General features: G+C 40.3%; 1 protein-coding gene and 1 long non-coding RNA gene across 9 annotated transcripts in view; one reads left to right on the top strand and one right to left on the bottom strand.

Moving 5' to 3' along the window:
• The window catches only part of LOC110596914 (rho GTPase-activating protein 29-like), a 74,366-nt gene extending 67,966 nt beyond the window's left edge, over positions 1-6,400 (bottom strand). For 5 of the 8 annotated variants that reach the window (XM_078026814.1, XM_078026813.1, XM_078026815.1 and 2 more), the window contains exons 1-3: positions 6,009-6,146; positions 2,626-4,828; positions 2,114-2,282 (exon numbers count right to left, since the gene is read on the bottom strand). The gene's annotated coding sequence lies outside the window, so the exon portion shown is untranslated. Of the gene's footprint in view, positions 1-2,113; positions 2,283-2,625; positions 4,829-6,008; positions 6,147-6,268 lie in introns of those variants that run through there. The other 3 variants (XM_078026810.1, XM_078026809.1, XM_078026808.1) reach the window with 3 other exon arrangements.
• LOC144368168 (uncharacterized) overlaps positions 5,925-22,231 on the top strand; it is a 33,986-nt gene continuing 17,679 nt past the window's right edge. The window contains exons 1-2 of the long non-coding RNA XR_013427941.1: positions 5,925-6,136; positions 9,633-9,767. This is a non-coding gene — a long non-coding RNA (uncharacterized LOC144368168). The remainder of the gene's footprint in view (positions 6,137-9,632; positions 9,768-22,231) is intronic.

Here is a 22,231-nt window from a genome sequence, read left to right on the forward strand (position 1 = left end):
ACAAAACTCCAAAAGGATGGGCAAAGAATTTCAAGAGTGCTGGAGCTATACAATTCCCAGGTTCCCTGAAGACCTGGGAGACCTATGAGTTCTCATTTGCCAGAGCACAGTGACCCACTGAACAACACCCAAGTGGAGATCTCAGAAACACATGTCCTTAGTACATCTAGCTGTAATGAAAACTACCCCAATGAAGTTTCAAACAAGCACATTTTGTAATTTCTTTTTTAAAAGTTGGTTGAAAATATACACGGTAACAATGTGTTATGGCATTCATGACATACTCATATATAGAAGTAAAATGCATGAAAATGGCATTTTAAAGAAGGAGAAAATGAAAAACATAGGAAGCTCGTTATATGCGAAATAGCACAGTATTATTCAAAGATACACTATAATAATTTAAAAGTGTAGGTTAAAATTTTCAGCAGTACAATTAATAAGTCAATAGTAAGCATAAATACAATTTAAAAATCTAATCCAAAGACAGCAGTATAAGAAAAAGAAGCCAATAGTACATGGGACAAATGAAAAACAACAAAGTGGCAGCCTTAAATCCAATCATGTCAATAATTAAATATACTTTAAATACCCCTATAAAAAGGCAGATATTTTCAGATTAAGTAAAAAAATAAGATCTGGGGCTAGGGTTGTAGCTCAGCAGTAGAGCACTCACCTAGCATATTCGAGGCCCTGGGTTCGATCCTTAGCACCACATATAAATAAATTAATAAAATAAAGGTATTGTGTCCAACTACAACTAAAACATAAATATCTTGAAAGAAATAAGAATAAGATCTGACTACCCCTTGCATATAAAAACAGACTTGAAATATAAAGAAACATATATTGAAAGTAAAACAACAGAAAAAGATATGCCATACAAGCACTAATCACAAGAAAGCTAAAGTGGCTCTGTTATATCAGATAATAAATGTTAATTGTGATTACAATTTTAATTTTCCCTGAGTGCAATGTTTTAGCACAAAAAGTAAATAATAAATGAGTCATTTCATCCTAAAGTCAAAATGATCCTAAAAGTATATGCACCTAAAAATAGAGATCCAGGATATTTATAAGGCAAAAACTGACAGAAATATAAAGGAAAACAGAAAAATTCCAAATGTTACTTAAAATAGCAACAATTCTCTCAGTAATTAACACAACAAATAGCTCCAAAGATTATTAGGAACATAGAGGATTTTAACTATACTACCTACCTATTTGACCTGACAGACATTTATAGAAAATACCACTAACCAATGGCATTCTTTTCAAATGCATATGGAATATTTACTAAAAGAGATCCTATGGAAGACCATTAAAAAATTTCATAAATTTAAGATGACTGAAATCATACATTATATGTTCTCTGACCTAACCAAAATTAAATCCAAAATTAATAACAGAAAAATATATGTGGAATCCACAAATATTTGGAAATTATAAAACATCCTTAAAATAACCCTTGGGTCAAATTTCCACAAGGGAAACTTTAAAGTATTCTGAACTGAACAAAAAAAAAATACACGTTTCAAAATATGGAGATTTTTACAGTAAAAACTATGGTTAGAGAAACATACAGCTTTAGATGTTTTATAAAAAAAGAAGATTCTGGGGGCTGGGATTGTGGCTTAGCAATAGAGCGCTCACCTAGCATGGGCGGGACCTGGGTTCGATCCTCAGCACCACATAAAAAATAAAGGCATTGTGTTGTTTCCATCTACACTTATAAAAATAAATGTTAAAAAATAAAAAAAGAAAGGGTCTCAGGCTGAGGAAGGACCTCAGTGGTAGAACACTTGCCAACACACTCATAGATCTGGATTCAGTCTCTAATATGGCAAAATAAATAAATAAATAAATAAACAAAATTTAAAAGGAAGAGCCTAAATCAGTAATTCCAAGCTTTCCAGAAAGTCTCTCTGCTCATCCCTGTTGGACAGAAACCTGTATCTTCTTGTCTCATGCAGTGCTGTTACATCCCTATGATATGGTAGTCAAAGTGATGTGGCCATAGTGGGTACCTAACTACCAGGTCTGTTTTTAACTCTGGCAAAGTAAGTGTTGTTGCCATCAGTGACTCCTTCATTGACCTCAACTGCACACCTACCTGTTACACCCATGAGGAATTCAAGGACACAGTTAAGGCTGAGAACACAAAGCTTGTCATCAATGGAAAGTCCACCTCCATTTTCAAGACCAAGAATCCACCAACATCAAATGGATGATGGTGCTAAATATGTTGTAATGTCTACTGGATCTTTACTACCATGAAGAACCTAGAAAACAGAGAGAATTACATCCAAAGTAAAAAGAAATAATGATAAAAACATAAATCAATGTAACCAAAAAGCTAGTTGTTTGAAAAGATCAATTCAATTGATAAATATCTAGCTAGACTATATGTTTAGTCTTGTAATCACAAACATTTTTTAACAATTTTTCCCTGAGTGCAATGTTTTTAAAAAGCAAGGGCCATTCTAATGCATTATAATGAATAATTTATAAGAATAACGATTAAAAATGTTAATACATATCAGTAAGAAACATTAATGTACAGAACAAGATTTAACAAAGATAACAGTGAGGTTTTTGCCACGATTCACAAGCCCATTACATTACCTCGTACATACCAGGAATCCAGTTACAAGTCAGGCATACATAAGGTAAATGGTCATTTCAGAGAAGCAGAAATCAAAGACATTAATCAATGCCTGCACAGTAGCTACAGAGTTATAAATCTGCAGTACGCACAAGGGAACAAGTGTTTCCAGCACATATCCTCTTTTACTCTTTTAAAGGAGTCTGGATTTCAGGGTAGTTATAGACAGGTACTTTTATATTAACATTTACAATTATAATCATATACTGACATTTAATAAAATATTTTTCCTTATTGTTCACTATAGAAATTATTTATAGGGACTATATTATTGGAGGGGATATTCTATCTAAGTAATCTACCAATCAAAGCTGACTGATAATCATTCTTCTACTAGACCAATATCAATAGAAAGACGACACTACTGGTGAGGAAACTAGTGGGAATTCAGCATGAGAATCCCATCATCTTGTCTAGGTGAAGAGTTGCCTGCAGAGTCCAGATTTTTTTTTTTCTTTATGCTTAATTCAGCTGGATCAGATTGTCATCTCAGCAACTCAGCCACAAGGGGTTTGATGGCTATTTGACTTCCCTCCCAAACTTAGGAAGTTAACTTCCTGCTTACTTCACTTCCCTTTTGACTTGCAGGATTTCTGCAGTCACTTTCCACTTACCCTGACCAAATCTAGGCTGATTTGGGAACTCTACTCATTCAAGGTCTTTTGGATACAATCTTGAAGCTGCAAAAAGAATGCATTTTTAAACTGTTAATCAAACTCTATTCACTCACCCTACAACTACAATAAGAATGCATAGTTTGGTAAATTAAGCAGGGGGGAAAAACATCAATACAATTTATCACACAAACCTAAAGTTTAATTCTACAAGGTTTTTGTTGCTTTCAACAGATAAATTCAGATCTGTTTTTATTCTACTCATAATTCCCAAACATTCTTGACCCCAAAGCAACTCTAATTGTTTTTACACTGTTTTTGTATCTAGGAAACTTTAAACTTCTAAAACTTAGAAGCATTCATAAAGAAACAAAAAAAATGGGGCTGGGGTTATGGCTCAGAGATAGAGCACTCACCTAGAAGTCAGTAGATAAAAATTAGTTGATAATCTTACCAGATAAATCAGTAACTGTTGAAGAAGCAAGACTGATTAAGTCAACAATTTTATTAGCACTGCTTTGGCTCAAATTGTGGGAAAATTCAAAGAAATTTTTCTCTGGATGATTCATTTACATAGAAGGCTTTCCTGATGAATTCTTGAATTCAGAATAATAAGTATATTTTCAGAGTATTCACCCCTTTTCTGAAACCATTTCTTTAATTAATATTGGTTTCTGCAAAATTCAGGATAAATTGAAAAGTTTAAAGTTATGGTTATAAATAAATTCACTGACTATATTACAAACTGAATGATTTTTAATTTTGTAAGTTACATGTTATCTATATTGACTGAATATTAAAGTTACACCTTTTTGTTTCCTGCTTTCTTCATCATCACATACACAGTATCACTAAAGATACTATCACCACAGTGTAGTGTATATTAGATCCAGAATGGCTTAAGAATCTTAAAAATACCACAATTCAACTGATCAAATACTCAACAACAGAAAGGGCAAAACAATCTTACCATGACTCATACATAAACAATATTTGACCCTAGTTTCAATCCTCAGCACTGTTATAAATAAGTAAATACAATTTATAAAATATTTGAGTTCATAAAACTCTAGTGAAACACAAAAATATGGGAAAAAATCATAGAATCAAAAAAGCATTAGAACTAGAAAACATTTTTTAAGAATTGAACACTATCAAATGTGTAAATTTTTAATAATGAATTACTTTTTTCACTTTATTTAATCTCTTCAATGAGATTGAGCTGTTTCAACTGGTACATCCCATTCTGCAGTTCTCTATGAAAAATTCTTTACATAAAAATTAAACATGCCTATCCTACTCTAATTAAACTGTTATAGTTTCCCTACAATATGCTGCTATTTCTTCACATTTTTCTCAAATGTCCTAGGGTCTTTAGTTTTGTTCTATTCTGAAAAGGCACCCCAAACAAAACACTACAGACCAGAATTAATCCTCTGAACAATGTTTTTCAGAAAACTGTGTGCATCATCGCACACTGTCCCAGTGTAGTTCAGTGGTGGAGCTCTTGGATAGCATGTGTGAGACCCTGAGTTTCATCCCCAGCAACCTGTTAAAAAATAAAAAATAAAAACAGGATAGAAAAAAAATGAGATGGCTCAGTAAAAAAGAGTTAACATCTTTTTGTGAGATCTGTTTCAGACATATTGATACACACATATAAATATATGATTATGAATTGCATGGTTAAAATACATTTCTTACCACTTGGAGTAAAAAAAAAAAAAAAAACTTTGAAAGCCACTACTCTACAATGTGTTATAGTGATATAACAGAAAAAATCTCACCAATATCATCAAAATACTTGCAGAACTTCCAGCTACCTTGGTCATGACTATCACTGCTGAAAGAAATTAAGGCTCTATGTAACAAATACAGAAATACTTATCTTTCAGAGAAAGAGTCAAAGTTGGAACCCAAACATAGAATAGGATAGGGATTCTGGTGCATATTAAAGTAACAACCAAGAGTTCTCACTTCCTGAAGGTTGCTGGTTCCCCACACATGCCAACTGCTACTTACCGCAGGGTCTTTGGACAACAGTTCTCTATAAAAATAGCTAAAACTGACTCTGAACAGCTGATAACCTGACAATTGAGGCAATTGGTTCTTTTAATCAAGGCATCTTTCTGATAGAACCAGGTTATATGGAGATAAACTCTCCTAGGTTGAGTATTTTCATATATAATCTCTTAATTTTCACAACTTGATGAGGAAGGTAGCATCCAACTTCAAAGCTTCTTTCCCAAAGTCGCATGGCTCCTAAAGTTTTTGTTTTATTATTTTTACATTTAACCAACACATCATAAACGCACATAGTCATTGGGAATTTTTTTCAAGTACTAAAATTATTCCATGCCACAAATTACTTATGCAGTCAATAAGATAACTACTCACTGGCTCAGAAAGAGTCAGCAAAAAAGGAGGTAACAAGTGCATACTTCCAGATTAACATCTGCCACCTCCAACTAACTAGTGATCAACCTTCGGGAAAATAAAATGAAGCAGATTAACTTCCAGTAAGAAAAAAATACGTGTCTACGCCCAAACCAAATTTGAGTTGTTTCGTCATTTGCTTCACAGCAATAGATTAATACCAACATGATCATAAAGTTAGGCGTATTGTGAATATTATTTCATTTACCAAAAGTTAATCTTTCGAATATTCCTTTCGAAAGGAAAGGGTGGGGAAGAGAGCAAGAGATTGAGAGAGGCACCCAGCCACTTACTGGCGCTCCCCGACTTCCCTGCCAGCGCGTCTCAGAGTTCTGCTATCCACCTCGAACAGTGGCAGAGGCGGCACTGGGTGTGCAGCTGCACCTGCTGAGTTTTTAGGACGCTCGGCCTCGGGCGGCAGGTACGGACAAGAGGTTCCACTGACCCCGGCCGCAGTCCCCTGCGGCGCCCAGGCGTGCTCTCCTTCACCTGCCCTGGCCCGCGGCCTGCCCCAGAACCTGGATTTGCGCGGAGGCTGCTGGCCGGCCCTCACCTCCTCGCTGTGCGTGGAAGGACACTTCCTCTGCAGACGGCCCAGCTCAGCGGGTTCCCGGCCTGCAGGTGCAGGGTGCGGGCTCGCGCCAGGAGCGCCCGGGCCGCGCGGCGGTCGGTGCCCATGCAAGCGGCCACCAGAGGGGGCAAGCAACGGCGGGCGAGAAGACGGCCGCCTCGCAGGGCGTGGTGCCCGAGGCCGCAGGGGCGAGCGCGAGGCTTCCGACCCCGCGCGGCGGGAAGCCGAAGTGCGCTCCGGTGGGAGGAGGCCGGTCGGCTGCTGAGCGGCCTCCGGAGAGGGAGGTGCTGAGGCTGCGGCTCCACTGCTGAGTCTCTGGCTTCTGCAGCAGGAGAGCTGACTCCAAACTGAGGAAGCTGTTTCCTGGAAGACAACGACTAAGCAGAAATCCCGATGGGGCAAAGTGCTTCCTAACGGTTACTAGTCTCGCGGCGAGTTGGGACAGGGTGAGAACCCGCAGCGGGATTCCAGCCCGCCGCAGGTGATTATCCCTGGCTGGCGGTGGGCGGGCGCAAAGGCCGGGAGCACGGGCGAGGCGGCTGCCAGAGCTGCACGCGCCAGGGCTCCCCCTGCGGATGTCAGGACTGCGCGCCCGACTTAGCCCGCGCCCCTGGCGGGCTACTGGCATTTAAGGCCCTACTCCTCCACCAAGGGCGGCCGCGCTGCCGGGTTCTTCACACCCCCCTTTAAAAGGACCGCTAAAAGGTCTACTAAGGCTTTGAAATACCAGCTAGTTTTGGTTCTGGTGGGCAGGTTTTAATGCACAAGTGCCCTTTCTCTGCTTTGTCATCCCCAAGAATCTTCCTCCAAACTGCTAATTTTTCTTTTCTTTTTTTTTTTTTTAGTTTTTTTATATTTATTTTTTAGGTGTAGTTAGACACAATGCCCTTATTTTATTTGTTTATTTGTGGTGCTAAGGATTGAACCCAAGGCCTCGCACGTGCTAGGCAAGCGCTCCACCACAGAGCCACAATCTCAACCGCTAATTTTCCTAAATTAATGAAACGTCTATTAATTTATCCTTGTATAGTATGAAGTCAAAGATTAAGACTTAATCTCAACCCACTCTCAGGGTCTTAGCCACCACCTAACCCTGCCCTTTACAGGCTCCAGGAACATCCAGGCCTGTGAGATGGCAGATTTTGCTCAAAGTTGCAATTTGGCGAAGAGTCAGAGCTAGAACTGCAGTCCCTGGTGATTTCCTTTACCCTGCCAGGCCTTGAAACCCCTACTTGTTTCTGGCAAATTGATACATTGAGAACTTTAGATGGAGGAATTTGCAGTCTAGATGTGGTACTTGTGGATGAACAAGTGAGAGTGCAGCCTGTGGATGTTCTGTGCCTGACCTGACAAGAGTGCCTGAAGGGGTCGGCCAGACCAGCAGGTTACTTATTCAGCCAGTGTTTATTAAGCTTTTGCCCAGAACTAGAGGCAACTGTGGTAAATACTACAGCTCTTGCCAACAAGAAGAGCCAACAGTCTGGTGGGGACACTGACACACAGTCAGGCAACCATTTTATAGCGATGTTTCTTCAGATGGCATCAGGGTGATCTAGAAGCAGTGCTGATGGTATCTAACCCACTGGTGCTCAGGAAGAATTCTGCAGGGAATATTTAGGCAGTGGAAACCAAAGAATATGCTGTGGGGCAGGTGTAGGGTGAGAAGCCCCAGATTAGAGAGCTCATCACACCTAGTTTAATGCCTGGAGCAAGAGCTGGAAGAGGGGCACAGGATGGAGAGGAAAACAGAGCCAGGTCATATGTGCTTCAGTGAAGACTGGACATTTTCATGGAGCAGCAGGGCCTGAGACCCTAGTCCGATCTCTTGCTTACAATGTGTGAGAGACAAACTGAATCCATGGTGAATCCACAAGTCACAAAGTTTTTCTAAGAGCTCTGGGAGCAAGACCTCTAGGCCAGAGATTATAGCTAAACTTGGCATTTCACAGTGAACACTGAACCAGCTTTTGACCTTCCGCATGATTCAGTTTCAAAAACTGGGGCAAGGGAAGCTCTCGGGCATCCTTCTGCTCTGGACTTTATTCCCTGCCATAGATTTGGACAGGAACTAACTAGATGGCTCTGCTGGGGACTAGTGTTGTCACTAGCCATGCTGCAGAGAAGGATTCAGACCTTGAAAGCTAATGCCATATATTGTGTAGCTTTTAGTTTTTCTAAACATGACTATCTTCTTCTAAGTTTTTATTATGAAAGTAATAAGAAATATTTAAAAGTTAAACGGCCCAGAAGTATATACAATAGAAAGAATTTCTTGCCTCCTCTCATAATCTCACTTTCCCTCCCGCAAAACATTATCTTTCCAGATTCTAAAAGAGATGTATGTGTAGACATTTCCTGTAGTACTGTCCTTCACCCAAGTAAAAACAAGCTCTCAGGACTCTCAAAATGTCCCCCAGTTTTTTCTGGAAGTCCCTAAAATGGTGCTTTATGTGTCCACATGCCTATGTGTTGGATGTAGCTCCACATGGTGACTTCTCTGTTCTCTTCCCCCATCTTATTCCCACTCTTGTGTGTCTGAGGTTCACAGAGCTTGGAAGAGTTCATGGAAGTCTTCATGCCCCAGGTGCTGTCTCCAGCTATCTTCTCCTCTCCAGGCTCTGGTAGGCAGAGTGAGATGCTGGGTTTCAGGCAGAAGTGGGGAGAGGACCGTCTCTTCATTGTATGTCAGTATCCTTTGTCATCTGAGTCTCCCAGTCTGCTCTACTTAGATCCTGAGTCTCAGGGGGTCTCTACTGAATCTCCTTTCAGCTTCTGATGGATTGTCTCATCTAAAAAGCCCAATAGGATTATTTTGAAAGCTTTCAGATTATAACAGAAACCAAACAAATTAGTGTTCCTCCCATTCCTATCCTGTGCTTTAAGCCTTCTCTGATTACAGTAGGAGGTTTCAGAGTCACAGCTATTGCAACATGATTATTAGAGGCAGTCAGAATTTATAAGCTGAGATGGCAATTTGAGAAGAGGAAGGACTCAACTTACCCTTCTGCATACACTCTCTGAGACAACCAGCCAGATGCACCAGGCTGTTCATGTAGCTGTGAAGACAAAGGGCAGCCCAGCTGGCTGAGTGTCTCTGTGTATGTGTGAATACATTGATTTTCTGAAACTCACCTCTGCTACTTGCTGTCTGAAAGCTCATTCTGTGTCTCTGATTGGGGTTTCCAAGTGGAGGGCATTTTGGAAAGGGTGAGGGTATGGCAAGGGGTCCCTGACCTTTGGTTTTGGTCTTGATGATAGAAGTATCATTGTGTTAGCAGACATCCTACGTAAGTACTCTACATGAGCAGTAACTAGAGGTTTTTGTTGTAATTTTTGCTTATACTAGGTATAAATTCTTTATCATAAGACTGAAACATAGCCATGTCTTCTGGGTGAAGAAGCAAGCTAAAGATCACAGGTATGATGGGCTGGAAAGAAAATGTGTTGGAAAGAATCTGGGAGCTAGGAGAGACAGATATGGGTAAGTCTCAATTCTTCCCTTTACCAATTATATGATCTTGAATCTCTCTGAGCCCCAATGTGATCCTTTTAATTAAAATTAGGATACTTATGTCTAGAATAAATTGGCATGAAACTCATTTCATCTATGTAAACATGCTTGACATGTCTACCTTTATTTTTGCAAAAGTAGGTGTATGATGTACAACATACCACTTTGATAACTAATTAAAGACTTATTTTATTTAAAACTAATTTGTAGATCTTAATGTTCTCAGGTAATTTCAGGTTTCTTCATCTTGAATGGTTGGTGACAGTGTTCACCAGTTGGGCCAGGTACAAGCTCCTATCCTTGAGTGTCATAGACAGTAGAAAGACCATCCTCATTGAATGAACCTGACCCATCAGCCCTTGGCCTCTACACCAAGGCATGAAGGTGCTTGGTCAGATAACACTCAGCCAACCACTCAGCTCTTCCTTTCAACCAGTTGTAATTAAGCCATTGCTTTATTTCTTTAGAATAGTACCCTTGGTAGCCATCTTTTCAAGCTTTCATCAGAACAATGAAAGTTTATTCTAGTGTGCATGGTGATTACACACCTCTAATCTCAGCAATTTGGGAGCCTAAGGCAGGATGATCACAAGTTGAAGATTAGACTAAGCAACATAGCAAGACCTTCAGCAACTGAAGGTCAACTTAATGAGATCCTGTCTCAAAATTTAAAAATAAAATAATTTTTTTAAAACAGTTAGGGTTAACTGGGATTTTAACTCAGTGGTAAAGTACCCCTAGGTTAAGTCAGAAAGAAAGAAAGAAAGAGAGAGAGAGAGAGAGAGAGAGAGAGAGAGAGAGAGAGAGAGAGAGGGAGGGAGGGAGGGAGGGAGGGAGGGAAAGGAAGGAAAGGAAAGGAAAGGAAAGAAAGGAAGAAAGAAGAAAGAAAGAAGAAAAGAAAGAAAGAAAGAAAAGGTTGATTCTGAGAAACTCCTTGTTAATTATATATATATATATATATATATATATATATATATATATATATATATTGATACTGGGAATTTAACTCAGTGGTGCTTAACCGCTGAGCCACATCCCCACCCCTTTTTTTATATTTTATTTAGAGACAGGGCTCACTGAGTTGCTAGTGCCTAACTAAGTGGCTGAGGCTGGTTTTGAACTCCCGTCTCCGCCTCCCAAGTTGCTGGAATTACAGGCATGTGCCACCACGCTCAGCTAATAACAAACACTTTTAATACCAATGTTGAAGCTTACCTTTCAACTAATAATGTCAGATTGATGTTTCTTAAGTATTTTAGGCATCAACTACATACTCACTATGACATTAGATATCATAACAAAACTATGTTTAAATGTTTATGGCCTAGAAACTTGTTATGGACCAGACTATATGAGCAATGACCAAACAGACTTCATTTTGCCCTGAGACTCCACATTATATAAGATATGCTTCTCCCAGGGAAAGCCCCACCTCTGTACCCATTAACAGTTGCTTAGCATAGTATGTTTGGCAACATAAAATGGCAATTCTTATACAATGTCAAAGTGTTCTCTCTTTGGTTCCCATTTTTCTTGGACAATGTACTCTGTCAGAGATTGATTGTCTAGATGTTAGTAAACATTCTTTAACTTGTATACAACTAGGGTCATTTTGGCAAACTCTCTTTCCTGCTTATGATTTTAGATCTCATGACGTTTGTTTATGGTTTTGAATCGTAGCAGCAGCCACTTATGCTTTAATATTGTTTTTGACAATAAAAGGTGTACTCAAACCCTAGAAGGGAGTCAAAGGGTGTAGACTTGAAGCCTACCCCTTGGCCCACCAGCTGGTGGATACCGTCGGTTTTCGTCTCCTGTTTTAAGATCGACTTGGTGATATATTGCAATCTCGCCTTAACAAACTGACAAGCAATTTAACATAGAAGAGCCAAATGTTGGAATTAAATCATCTCCTTATGGCTATTTATAGCATCTGAATATGAATAGTTTCCCATTTTCTTATCTAGATCCTTCTGATAACTACCAGATAGTCAACAAGGCATAATCTCAGCAAGTACCAGTCAAGATCCAGCTGGTGAAGGGGCAATTATTTTAAGCATAAGTAAAAAAAAAATCAGAGAAGTAGTCAGGAAACAAATGGCCCCAGCAGAGCAGCTGGTGCAGAGGTGGCTGTGGATCGGAATTGTTAGCATATTGGTTAGAAGCTGAAAGGGAGTTCTAGCCCATCCATATGGAGGCCTCTTGCTCATTTTAGACCTGCTTATCTGAGTGCAGGGAGCCAGAAATAAACTCAAAACATCCTTTTTGCCCAACTCTGAGATTGTAGAATGTGAAACAAAATGTCACTTTCTAGCATTGCCTGAATCTGGGACAGATGAAACTTTTTCTGTGGAAGAGTCATAGAAAGAGGAGACAGGTGCTGGGTACCCAAAGGGCTGAGACCCTGGAGTGGATTTAGGTGTTAGCAACAGGTAGGATGAGCATCTCCTGCCTTCTGTGCTATCAGCCAGATCCAGTTGGCCTGAGTTTCTTACCATGCTCAGAACCACTGGGTTGTAAGAAGGAAATTTCTACAGAAATCCAGCTCAATGGATTCAGCAGTTTTAAAAAGTGAGTGTCAAGCTCTTAGTTGAAATGTCATTATTGTAGCCAACGTAAAATAATAATCAATGTATTCATCTCCATTGGCTGCAGGAAACAGGGCTACACTAATGAGTGGGTTCAGCTCTGTGAGGTGACATAATTGGCATTTCAATTAAATAGCTTCATGGCCTATACCCAAATCCTCCCTGGGCCTCTGTTAACCAAGTGGGCACCAGTTCTGTCCTGCCAGGAGCTCCTGTAGCCCTATCTAGACTAGACAGGGATCTGCTCCAAGCTCCATCCCCCAGCAGAGCCTGTGTTCTCCAGAACCTCAAGACCCTCTGTGGATTTGGGGCCCCAAAGCTTTCACATGCTCATAATCAACACTGCTCACTGCCCCTGCCTTTTGGGCGATACAATGTCCAAAGCCATACAGTTCAGGACCACTCATTCGTGGCCTCCCAAGGCCATCTCTGATTAACAGACTCACTTTCAGAGTCAACTATGAGCCTTACAGCTGGGGTTGTGGCTCAGTGGTAGAGTGCTCACCTAACATGCATGAGGTACTGGGTTCGAGCCTCAGCACCAATAAAAATAAAAAATAAAAGTATTGTGTTCACCTACAAATATATATATATATATATATATATATATATTTAAAATATTTAAAACAAAAACAAACAAACTATGAGCTTTGAAGCCCCTGAACAACAGAGGGTTGCAGGATTATCAAAGGATTGGGGTGCTTTGCAGAGTGAGCACATGTGGAATACTTTCTCCCAAAGTGATTTTTCTGAAACAGATCTGATTCTGCCGCCCCTTTAGGGCTTCATATCGCCTACATCTGGGTTTGGAAAAGTGCTGCCCAGCCCTCCTCTCCTCAGACTCATGGTGGGGAGATACTAAAATCCAAATTCCCGAGTTCACTCTTTGATCTACTGAAACCACATTTCAATCAGCAGGCTGTTACACCATGCTGTATAGAATAGCAGTGCCCAATCCCGAGTTGCTCCCATTTTAAAAAGCAGCAGTTTACCCTGGGTTACTCTGTTTTGAGTGCAAGTGCCAAGGCAGAGTGACTTGGTAACCTGTCTGGACAAATTGGTAACCACCAGCTGCTGGATATCCAGAACTTTCTGAAAAGAATAACCCTTAGCTGCACAGCACATCATAAGGCATGAACTGATGGGTAAATTGTGTTAATAAAAATTGTCATCTGAACTTAATAAATTAAATCAGAGGCACATAGACACAGGGCATATCAAGTATATAATAAGGAAACCAGGCCTGTGAGCTCATCAGACACACCATACCTGGATGGGCTTGCTCTCAACCAACAAGGAGATTCATGGAACAGGGAAGAGGAGAGTGTAGCTGCGGAGTCACAAATCAAGACCTCAGAGGCCAAGCAGGAAGCAGGTCTGATTTTATTGTGCAGTTACCATGTATATATACTCAGGCAGTAGCTAAGCAGATTATAGGCAGCCACCAATACAATTTCTGGCCAACTGTTCCTGCAGCGACCAATCGAGGAGTGGGCTGTGGAACAAGGTTAGGGACTGCAACACGTGGCCTCACGCCCAGGGCTGTGGGGGGTAATTGGTTTTCCGCTCACAGGCCTAGCACAGGGGAGTGGTTTGCCACTCAGATGCCCTTAAGGTATGCCATGTATGCAGTACTCCATGCACCTGTCCCCACACGGACCATCAACTGATGCAACCCCCTCACTTAGAACACATAAAAGGAAGGGCACCTAAGGCAAGAGTACAGCCACACACACTAACTGACCTGTCCCCTTTTCATGGTGAATGTTTCACAAGGTCACAGGCTGTGTACTACACTCAGTCTCTGGGACTTCAGCTCAGCTCCATCTCCTTGATTGTGTGACCTATTTGAAAGCTGCCTGCTGTGGGGACCTTCACCTAAAAAGCTCTGCACTCTGAGTCTTTAAAGCTCATTCTTAATTTTATCAGAGGACCCAAAGTGACTCTTTTGTATTTTTATTTTCTCTCTGCCTTTTCTTGTGGTGCAAGCTCTTGAAGCCCTGTGGTCACTTTCTTAGCCTTTCAGTAAACTCTATACCATTGTGTAAAATGTGATGTCTGAATTGAGTGTTAACCCTTTCTTAGCCTTTCAGTAAACTCTATACCATTGTGTAAAATGTGATGTCTGAATTGAGTGTTACAGACACTAGTAATCAAGATTGAAAAGGAATAAAAGAACCTGTAATTGCCCTGCTCATGACTACCAAGTGAACCATGAGTATTTGGTGAATTAATGGTATTGAATTAATGGTAGCATGTGAATTTATTGCTAGTCAATAAATTCTAACATTGTGGAAAGACTTTGTTCTGTCTATATTAATATGGAGCTCACTCACAACACTGATGCACCTCTCAGAACTTGCCAGGGTGTCTCTCTCACTCTCATGCCACTCTTTGCTTAGAACACTCTCTCTACTATATTACTCCTTTCTTCCCTCTTCCTTGCTATTCTTTTGTTCAAAAATTAGCTTAGTCATGTCTCCTTTGGGTTAGGCATGCCTCCTCGACTTACCTCTTAGTGGTACAAACACTAAATCATGACATCTGAGTATTTGTCTTTCTCTCACTGGACTGTAAGCCCCACAGAACCAGAACCATGTCTTGTGCTTGGTTCCCTAGTGCATACTGTGCTTCTTGGCCCTCAGTTGGAGCTCAGAAACAGTAGGGAATAAAGTTCTTAAGTTAGAGATAGCAGAATTTTGAGTACAGTTAAGTATGTGTCCTGAACAAAACCCGACTGGGAGTGCTCTTAAATTCTGACCTCTGAACAGGAATTACTAAAGAAGAATGGATCCGTCTTACGAGATTAGCCGTGTACATTTTACTGGAGATTAAATTTGGCCTAATAAATGGGACAAATTACAAATAGAGATATAATCACAAGGTGGCCCTTTTCTAACTTTAAAACCACACTAGGAGGCTGGGGGTCTAGCTCAGTTGGTAGAGTGCTTGCCTGGAATGTACAAGGTCCTGAGGTCAATCCCTAGCATCACACACACAAAAATAAAAACACACTGTGGGGGAAGCTGCTGGGGTTGGAGTGAAGGGAATTTGGATGTGTGAGCTGCAGCTGGCAGTGGAGGCTGAAACAAAGAAAATTATCTTGCCCCAGAACCTCCAAGGAAAGAGGAAGCAGAGGCCTGAGTCAGCCCTGGCAAGTCCACCAAGGGTCAGTGCTGCCAATATCAAGTAACCACAACAAGTCCTACAGGCAGTGATTAGAATTGTGGCCAAAAACAGCACCATAACTAAGGGTCAGGAGCCAGACAAAACTAAGCTGAGCCTGACTTTGTGATGTAGGCCTGTAATCCTAGCAGCTTGGGAGGCTGAGGCTGGAGGATAGCAAGTTCAAAGCCAGCCTCAGCAACTTAGTGAGGGACTGTCTCAAAATAAAAAAATAAAAGGGGCTGGAGTGGTTAAGCACCCATGGGTTCAATCCCTGGTCAACAAAAAAAAAAATGAAAAATTAAAACTTGGCTGAGAGTGGTCAAAAATTTGGAAAGACGGGGCTGGGCACTGCTCTCCAGGAGATCTTCGGCCAGCTTGGAAAGCCTTGTTTAGGACTGACCACTAAAAAGTAACTGTGGCTGAGGGATCCACAGCAACAAAATGTGGGAGCATGGGTGTCTGGGCCTGGGGGCCAGGACCCCCTTGATAAAATTCTTACCAACCTCCTTTGTGACGAAGGCCTCCTATGGTTTTAAAGAAGACTACCACCCCTCTTTCTTCTCTTATCAACCATAAATGGCCCCTTCTTTAACTTTTGCTCTCTCAAAATAAAGTTAGAGAATGAAATGGTGAGCATATAAGTTTGCATATATGAAACTTGATTAACACTCCAGAAGCTAGGAACCTTTTTTCTGAGGAAGAACAGTCCCTAATATCTTTCCCTAAATGCCCAACTCCTTTACTTTCACAGGCCTTTCAACCTTAACTGAGGCTGCTCCCAGAGGTCCAGGGAGTATCAGCACCAGAGGGTTTATTTCCATGCCTCAGGCCTCACGTTTCTTTAACTTTCTAAAGTTCTTTGTTTTATTTTTCCAGCTTGGTTTCTATCTGCCATTCTTTTCATCTCAAAAGGTTAAACAAAACACATTTATTCATTGGACTTGTCAGGGAACCATGCCAGTGGGGTGAATGATGAAGGCAAGTTTCCCTGTCCCTGCAGCCTCTGTCCTGGGTGCTGCAGGGGGTAGGGAGTGAGGCTATTGGGGAGGTATTATATGGCCTTGGCATGCACCTGCTTCCATGGAGGGGAACCCTAGGGGGCCACACCAGGGCTCTGTGCAGGTGGCTTCAGCATTATTTCAACCTTATTATCCCTCCTGCCCTGTGATCCTGAGGTTTGTTTCTCACTAGTGCAGTAATCACTGCCCAAGAGATGCCATTCCCTCCTTGTAGCTCTTTGGCTGTAAGTGTAGAAACACTGTGCCTTTCAGTAAATCGTCTGACAAGTGTACACATGCAACCTTGGCTTTTGTTCCATTCCCATCTGCTTCTCTAGCTGCTCTTTTTCATTAAAATGGAGAGAGGTGTGAACACAGGCTGAAGACAGGACTGGACCATTAGGATTTGGGCCTGATCCTGGCTCTGGCATTGAGTTTCCCTCTTCCACTAGCCTAGTTCCTGAAACACTTTTTTATTTGGCTTTATAAATAGCTCAGGTTGTTTCTTGAAAACATGCTCAATATTGTCAAAAATGTTAACTCTTTAAAATACCTTCTCAATGGTACAGCTGCATCCCTTGACAATTCCCAGATTCATTTCTGTCCCTCTCTGGTTTTGCAAGGTCCAGGGTTCTGATATCCCAGTTAACCTCTACCCAAATACTTTTAAGTACTTGCACAACTTTTCATGGAAAAAAAATTAAAAATCAGGGATAGACATCCTGAGTTGAGCAGAAATCAGGTAGAACTGAGGACCAAAAGCACTTCAGATAGCTCCACTCCAAAACGTGGGCAGGGAATATTTACAAACAGAAAACAGAAGGGACACACAGAAATAGCCTGATCGGTTACAGTTAGCATTTGCCAAATGGAGACATGTTTTGTCAGTTTGCAGCCTCTGATTGGTTATAAAGCTTGGCCATTATGACTAGTGGAGACTCAGCTACCTGTTTCAAGAATATGCTCTCAAATTAAGTTACAATTTGCTTATACATGAAGTTGGGTTACAGCTTGCTACATATGAAGGCAGCTTTAGTCCATTTAATAACTCTCCCCTTTTGTTCAGACTCTCAATCTGAGAAATTGATCAAGACCTTGGGCACTGACACAACTTTCTTTCACCATGATAATGGAATTTATTTGTTCTCAATTCACAATGCCAAATTAGCTGGGAGAGTCTTTTGTGTTTTTGTTATTCTGACCATTAGGAGATCATTTGATGAATACATGAAATATACAACTATTTAAGACTTCCCAGGGTTAATGACATGTGAGGGAGACTATTATGATTCATAACTATCAGAGGACAATACCAAGACACTGCACATTCCCCAACTGTTAAAGAAGCACTTTTGTGTGTGTGTGTGTGTGTGTGTGTGTGTTGCTGGGGATTGAACCCAGGGCCTTGTGCATGCAAGGTAAGCACTCTACCAACTGAGCTACATTCCCAGCCCAAGAAGTACATTTCTTAATAGGAGTCTCCATGAATCAAACTAGTCAAATCAAACCATTCAAAGTTCAGCCAATAAAGATAGTTTAATTTACTTGAGTCCTATTGGTCATAGTCTTTGAAGCATGATGGCAATTAAGGACTATTGTTCACTGGAAAGTTTCCTGATTTAAAGAGATATCCATTTTTTTATTTATCCTGATAACACAAGTTGTAGTACCCTAGAGACCCAGTAAATATAAACATAAAGATTTGGACACTTTGGAATAGCCAGGCTTATCCACCACTTAAAATGCCTGCAAACCAACTGGTGGCTTCATAAACACATCTTGTGTTCTTTTCTCCTGAGAAATTTCCTCAGTGTCTTTAGTGGTAGTATTTATAGAAGTGGCAGTAACAGACACCTTTTAATTTAAGTTTTCTGGAGCAGTAAAATCAGGGAAAAAATAAGTGTGGTATTCAGTTTCATTAAGCTCCTAATGTGAGCATAAAAGAGACCTAGAGTTGCAAAATGTTCCATTAAGAATTTTCATTGAACCTGAATGTTTTCATCCACCTTTCAGCAAGTGGATTCTACTTTTCTGAATTGCTAGGATATGATTGACTAAAAAATTCAAAATTTCCCACTAAAAATTAGCCTCAAGCAGTGGTGGTGCACACCTGTAATTCCAGAAGCTCAGAAGGCTAAGGCGGCAGGATCTTGAGTTCAAAGCCAGCCTCAACTAAAAAGTGAAGGCTAAGCAATTCAGTGAGACCCTGCTCTAAATAAAATACAAAATAGAGCTGGGAATGTGGCTCGGGTGGTTGAGTGCCCAAGAGTTCAATCCCCAATACCAAAAAAATAAAATAAAAAATAAAAATTAGCTTCAAATTATATACAACCACCATCCAACTACCACCCAGAGTGAGCCCCCAGCAACCCCATTGGAACCTCTTCTCAATGAGGAAAACTAACTCATCTTCATCTATTGCAAGGTTGGTACTAATTTTGGTTATTGACAGCTTTGGCTTCTGACTTTGGAAGGAAGAGTCATGTATCATATATGACATTTTAGTCAATGCCAGACTACATTTATGGTGGTGGTCCCATAAGATTATAACTGGAGCTGAGAAAATCACACCACCTAGTGATGTCATAGTCATTATAACATCGTGGCACAATGTGTTACTCTTATTTTTTTTTTTTTTTTGGTACCAGGGATTGAACTCAAGGGCATTCAACCACTGAGCCACATACCCAGCTCTCCTTTGTATTTTATTTAGTGACAGGGTCTCACTGAGTTGCCTAGCACCTTGCTATTGCTAAGGCTGACTTTGAACTTGTGATCCTCCTGCCTTAGCCTCCTGAGCCACTGGAATTGCAGGTGTGCACTACCACACCCAGCCTCTTGTGTATGTGGTGATATTGGCATTAATAATCCTGATGCACTACCTGTCATATAAAAGTGTAGCAATACAATTATGTACAGTACATAATACTTAATAATGATAATAAATGACTATATTATTCCTTTGTATATTTAGTATACATTACTTCTTATTTGTATTTTATTTTTTGTGGTGCTGGGAATTAGACCCAGGGCTTCTACCTCTGAGATACCTCTCCAGCCCCTTTATTGTGATTTTAGAGTGTTCTCTTTATACTTTTTAAACAGAGTCTACTGTAAAACAGTATGTTCTGTTATACCAGCAGCAACCTTATACATCTCGAATTTACTGTCTTGTGATTGCATCATTCTCTCTTATGCTTGATATAACTTAGTGTTGTTTTATTCCATGATCCCTTATTAATATTACCAGTAAAAGGCCAACTCAAGTGAGGGACCTGGAAATAAAATTAAAAGTGAGTAAGTACTATGAAGTTGGGAAGTCAGTCATGGTTACTGTGTGCCAGTCAGTTGTGTCCTTGTTCCATCAGAGTTATCATCTTGAAGAACAACAACAAAGTGACAAATGCTTCATTGCAGGTGTTGAAACTGCAATATGGTTTGTCTGGAATGTCCTCCCAAAGCTCATGCATTGAAGGTTTGGCCCCCAGTGAAGCAGTACTCAGAGGTGGGACCTTGGGGAAATGAGTGGGTCCTGAGGGCTCTGACCTAAACAGTGGACTAATCCATTGATGAATTCATAGCTTCATGGGCTCTTAGAAGGTGGAAATTTAAGGAGGTGGGGCCTAGTTAAAGTGAGGAAGTAGGTCACTGAGAGCCAGCTTCTTCTTTTTCCTCTTTCTGCTTCCTGCTGCCAGGAGGTGAGCATCTTTGCTCTGCCTCACCCTTCTATCATGATATTCAGCCACATCACAGGCTTAGCAACAATGGAGCCAATTGACCATGGACTGAAATTCCTGAAATCATGAGCCATAATAAGTATTTCCTTCTTTAAGTTGTTTTTCTCAGGTATTTTGTCACAGTGACAGAAAGCTAACAAGCACAGAGACTCACAAAAATTCAAAAAGGGCCTATATCACTTGTCAAAACTGGATTAAAGACCAGACACAGAAACATATCCGTTTCAGCACCATGATGATCATAGACAGAGCAAAATGTTTATTTGTAATGTTGAAAGAAAAGGCAAGTTCTAACTATGCTGTTGAATTTACTGTCATCTATGGGTGGCCTAAATGATTTTTGAAAATCATTATTCAATACATAATGTGAAAATGAAGGATGAATCTTAAAGTGCTGATGTGGAGGCAGCTGAAGAATTTTTTGGAAACTCTGGAGAAGCTGATCATAGAGAAAAATTACTTGTTAGGGTAGTCTTCAAGGTCTAGTGGGAAATTTACTTTTTTTAGTCCCTTTATAACATGCTGTAAGGGTTCATAACTACATTTAGTGAAAAGAAACCTAAATAAATGATATTCAGTGACCTCATACAGACAATTACTCATACTTGCATAGGTAGTCTCCAGGTCTTCAATACATGATGCCCAGAAGCACAAGATACCTTTTGCAGGTATCACTTTACCTTTGGAGCAATTGGCATATTAATTGGAAGGGTCAGAATTCTCTTTCCAGTAATTGTAGAAAAGCAAATAACAATGGTGTCTGGAATACCAAGGATATAAATGATAAATGGGTGATAGAAAAAATCAGGGGAGAAATTAAAAATGAGAATCAAATGAGAATAGTGATACAATATACCAGAACCTCTGGGACACTATGAAAGTCATTCTAAGAGAAGAGTTTATAGTTATGAGTGTCTGTATAAGAAAATCAGAAATATCCCAAATAAACATTATTGGAATTGTTTCTTGATTTGGGGGGTGGGGGCATTAGTCCATAAACCCAACAATTACTCTAGTTTCTTGCTAAAGCCAACCACAGATTATGGCCCCATGGATTCTCTGGTAAGAAGAGGCAATGGTTTAAGACAGCAGGAAACAGGAAAGAAGAAGGAGAAGGAGAAGAGAGAAGAGAAGGAAGTAGAGGAGAAAAAGGAGGAAGAGGAGAAGGAAGAGGAGGAAGAGAAAGAAAAAGCTAATTCTTGATGACAAAGAAGTCTGATGTGTGACCTTGAGAAAGTTCTCCTTCTCTAGGATGTCATCTGCTTCTGGAGATAAGTTTCCTTGATCAGCTTTACCTTAAAGTTTCCAACAGTGTCTACTTTTAGGAGTCTTCTTAGGTCCTTGAGATGTGAAGTGTGGACCCAGGTTTCGAGGCCCTGAAGTTTTACTGCAGCATGGATAATGAGAAGAACTTGGTATGTCCCTTCCACTAGGGGTCAAGGGCTGTTTTACACCATGTTGTTTCCATAAGTGCCAAAATTTTATCATAATTTGTATCATTTTGCTTGTTTCATGAGTTGTGGTGTGCAGAGCTTTAACAATGGAAGTTTCAAGGATTCCGGAAGAAACAGGCAGCCTCTTCCGGTTCAATTAACACCAAATTTATATCCCTTCAGATGTCAATTTTGTTTTTGTAAATAAGATCCAAGTCAATAAGAAGTTGACTTGGATCAGGAGTTTATTTAAATTGCATATCCAAATAGTTTTCACACTAGCTGATTTTGCATAAAAATTTACCAGAGCTTTCCATAATATTAAGGTTCAGATTTACAAGTTTGAGCCTCAAACTTAATAATGGTGATTTGCAAATGGTAACAGGATAGCAGAAGGGAGTTCACCTACTTGGAGTCTGTCTTTGATGGGGTTCCTGTGGGAAATGAGAAGCCCTTTGTTTTCATAACATGCCAAAAATCATGGATGACTTCAAAAGTATAGCTACCATC

Source organism: Ictidomys tridecemlineatus, chromosome 11 (assembly GCF_052094955.1).
Source record: "Ictidomys tridecemlineatus isolate mIctTri1 chromosome 11, mIctTri1.hap1, whole genome shotgun sequence".
Lineage (NCBI taxonomy): Eukaryota > Metazoa > Chordata > Mammalia > Rodentia > Sciuridae > Ictidomys > Ictidomys tridecemlineatus.